The sequence below is a fragment of the Quercus suber genome, unplaced genomic scaffold (genome assembly GCF_002906115.3).
Source record: "Quercus suber isolate HL8 unplaced genomic scaffold, Cork oak 2.0 scaffold_504, whole genome shotgun sequence".
NCBI classification, from domain to species: domain Eukaryota; kingdom Viridiplantae; phylum Streptophyta; class Magnoliopsida; order Fagales; family Fagaceae; genus Quercus; species Quercus suber.
Window position 1 is genome coordinate 136,775 of NW_027069953.1, and position 4,423 is coordinate 141,197.

Below are 4,423 nucleotides of genomic sequence, written 5' to 3' on the forward strand. Positions count from 1 at the left end.
AGAGGAGGTAGCAAAGCTCAAACAAGTTGGAGCTATCAAAGAAGTTTTTTTTATCCTGAGTGGCTAGAAAATACTATGGTGGTAAAAAAGAAAAGTGAGAAATGGCGAGTATGCGTGGATTTTACTGACTTAAATAAAGCTTGCCCTAAAGATCTATTCCCTATGCCTAAAATAAATCAGTTAGTAGATGCAACTGTCGGCCATCCTCGAATGAGTTTTCTGGATGCTTTCCAAGGTTATCACCAAATACCATTAGCCCTGGATGATCAAGAGAAGACTGCCTTTGTCACCCCTATTGGAAATTACCACTACAAAGTAATGCCATTTGATTTGAAAAATGCGGGATCCACTTATCAAAGGATGTTGACGAGGATGTTTGAGCCACAGCTGGGTAAAAGTATTGAGATTTACATAGATGACATGGTGGTGAAGAGTAAGATTGTTTCTGAGCATGTCAGAGATCTTGGAAACATTTTCGAAGTTCTCAGAAAATACAAATTGTGTTTAAATGCATCCAAATGTTCGTTTGGTATAGGATCAGGCAAATTCTTGGGTTACATGGTAACACATAGAGGAATTGAGGTCAACCCAGATTAGATAAAGGCCATCAACAATTTACAGCATCCTCGGAATCCTAAAGAGGTCCAGAAGTTGACTGGAATGGCTGTTGCTCTGAATCGATTTATCTCTTGATCGGCAGATAGGTGTAGGCCTTTCTTCTTGCTGATCAATAANGTGCAAATGCCAGTTTATTATGTGAGTAAGTCGTTGCATGAGGCCGAGGTTTGTTATTTGCCGCTGGAAAAAGCCATCTTGGTAGTGGTACTTGGTACACGAAAATTGCCTCATTATTTCCAAGCACATACGGTTGTTGTTCTTACTCAACTCCCACTTAAAACCGTACTCAGAAGTGCAGACTACACAAGGAGAATAGCTAAACGGGGTACTATCCTAGGGGCTTTTGACATCAAATATATGCCCCGCACCTCCGTAAAGAGACAGGTCCTCGTAGATCTAGTAGTCGAGTTCACTGACCCCTCGGTAGAAGAATTGGAACCAGCATGGAATATGGATGAAAAATTAGTTGACATGATCTCCCAGCAGGGCTCCCCATTCTGGGAGGTGTATGTAGACGGTGCAACAAATCAGAAAGGTTCTGGAGTGGGGCTGGCGTTAATATCTCCAAAGAGGATTGTTATAAAAAAGTCACTAAGACTAAGCTACACGACCACAAATAATGAAGCTAAATATGAAGTTCTACTTATGAGAATGGCTATGGTTCAAAGAATGGGAGGAAGGTCAGTGAAGATGTTCTCGGACTCGAAGCTTTTGACATCAAATATATGCCTCGCACCTCCGTAAAGGGACAAGTCCTTGCAGATCTAGTAGTCGAGTTCACTGACCCCTCGGTAGAAGAATTGGAACCAGCATGGAACATGGATAAAAAATCAGTTGACATGATCTCCCAGTAGGGCTCCCCATTCTGGGAGGTGTATGTAGACGGTGCAGTATAGTCTCAACTACTGTAGCAACTTTTCTGGCCGCATTAATATGGAGAAGACTCTTGAACAGTATAGTCTCAACTACCACCACTTATGGAAAACTGACTAAGATACCTGACAGGACATATACTTAAGTGAACGTGTAGATAATTAACAAGTGTATGATCAAGATGTTTGGAAAGGAAACTATATAATATAAAAAAAACCTCCCATAAGAGGGGGACCGAAAAATCAAGAGAGAATGAGGGAAGAAAGGTTTACTGTAACTTTAAAAATTATATAAACAAAAGTTTGTCTCCTCGGACAACAATTTATTCAAGTTTTAAGTTGGCTCTTACACTTGTTTACCAGTTGAATCTTTCTTAGACGTTGTTTAGTTCACTACCAGCCCAGCTCTTTCACCCACTCTCTACAAATTCATTGTATTGGGTTTGTTGGACTCATATCATATACCCCTTGAGTTTGGGCTATAAATATAGACCCTACAATATATATATATATATATATCCATCTGCCCTGAAATTTTAAATTTTGTCATTTTTTTGTCCAGTAAATTCAATTGTTTTTCATCATAAACTTTCGTTTTGTTTTTAATGTCTCCCAAAACTATTAATTTTTTAATTTATTAACATCGTAATTTGAAAAAATTGTATCAATATACTAATATCGTGTAATCTAGAGTTTTTTTTTTTTTTTTTTGGTGAGAAGAGTGTAATCTAGAGTTAAATGAGAAAGAAATAGTGTCATTTCATAGTAAGAAACTAAGAATAGTTTTGTCATTATGCATGAATGAGAATGTTGGGTCACTTGGGTGGCATGTGTGGGGTCACGTGTGTCCATTTACATTTTATTTTCACGGTTAATTTAGATATTAATACAATTTTCTCAAGTTAGAATGTTAATCAAACAAATCAAAATTTGTAGGACACTATAACCTAAACTAGGGTAGAAATTTTACAAGTGTAATTTTCTCTTAGTTTTTTGTTTTTTGTTTTTTTTTTTGTTTTTTTGTTTTTTTTTTTTTTCAACGATCTACCAGAGTTTGGTTATGTAAACCAACCAATAACCAAGTATGGAAAAAAAATAATTTTTGACTTGAAGTTACGCAAATCATTAATAATAAACTTTACCACCGTATATCCTTAGTACAATGGTCACTTCACAAATATAAGTACTTGTAGGGTGTGGGAGGTAAAAGTTGGGGTTCAAGTTTTTAGGAAAGAGTTTTACACACATATATATTTAAATTAGGTTAGAGTAGAATTTCTATCGTGTATAAAAAAAAATTTAATAATAAACTTTTTTTTTTTTGGGGTTTTGTTTGGTATCATTAATACTATAGTATTATTTAATTTTTCTATCTTTTTTTCCAATGGGATTTTCTGTGAAGTTGATCATTCTTCGTGTCACATTAATGGCTGGTGGGGTCTGTCATGGTCTTTAATTTTTTGAATAACAAAGAAGTTCTATTCTAAATGCTAAATAGCACATAAACAATAGTACACGATGTGCTCGATAATCGGCACATAGACATCTTGTCGTAGTCCAAATCCAATATGGCTTGAATTTGTTGAGCAACAACAGTTGTTAAGCAAACTTTACCAATAGACTAATATTGAAAATCTGAACTAATTATATCCTAAAATTTAAAAAAAAAAAATTATATCCTACAATTTACGTTAGGGAACTTAGACTTAGTCCCCAATTGTGCCAAATTAATTAATTATTTAGCCAAGTATATCATTTGGTCCAATTATGTTTGATGCCTTGGTACCATCGTACACCCTTAGTGCAATGGTCATTCCATAAGTATAAATGCTTGTGGGATGTGAGGCGTAAGGACCAAGGTTCAAGTCTCTAGGAGAGAATTTTACACACATTTATATTTAGATTAGGTCAACCCTAAGGAAAAACTATAGCACAACATTGCGAAAGATAAATCTCTATTTACTTTAGAACTCATGGGTTGAATAGGTGGAGGAAAATTCTCTTTGAATGACACACATTTTTCTGCCCCTACAACCTCTTAGAAGTCATGCTTAATGGGCTTTTGTAAAGGATCTATATTAGGGTTACAAAACCCCACTTGTACAACCGACTTAATAAAAATCGCGTCAAGTCAAATTCTGAATTTGTAATTCTTAGTTGATCAAAGAGGTGTTAAGATTAAATCTTGAGTGATTGAGCAAGTCTCAAGATTTATGAAACACGTTTTTCTTCAACAAATCTTGGGTCTTCGTCTTAGACTCAAAAATACACATCATAAAACCAATAAGACTCAATCTTTTTGTCATGGATTGCCAACATACAATTCATTAGACCTAAAAATTTCCTTACTCATTTTCATTTTAGAATGTTTCACATATTTTACTACAAATCTATTGTTCAAAATGCTCATCCATTATTGCATGCAATAGCAATAATGAGATGAATTTTGACAAATGGTTTGGAAACTTAAAAATTCATGAGCCCAACTTCTTATTAAATACTCGTAGGGTTTTTTTTTTTTTTTTTTTTTGGGGGGGGTCATTTCATTTTAAAATTTTAAACATAATTGCAATTAATTATTTATATATATATATATATATTTGAGTTGTAAGTACTCGAGTTATTGAGGTTGAAGAAGTGAAAGAAGAAGTTCAAAATGCTGCATTAAAGAACTAAGTCAAGTGAGTTGCAAGGGGATAGGCACGAGCAGACTATGTATCAGGATTTAAATTTAGTTCCACAAAAAGTTTCGCTTGAAATTGAGATTGTGACTAGGGGGAGTTGGAGGCTTAGGGTACAAGAATATTACGGTTGTGTTTGGAACTTGAATTTGGATTTGGGGATTTGGATTTTAAATTAATAGATTTGAAATGTGCCTTGATTTCAAATCCATTGATTTTAGGAGTTATTTCAAATCCAAGCATTTTAAAGGT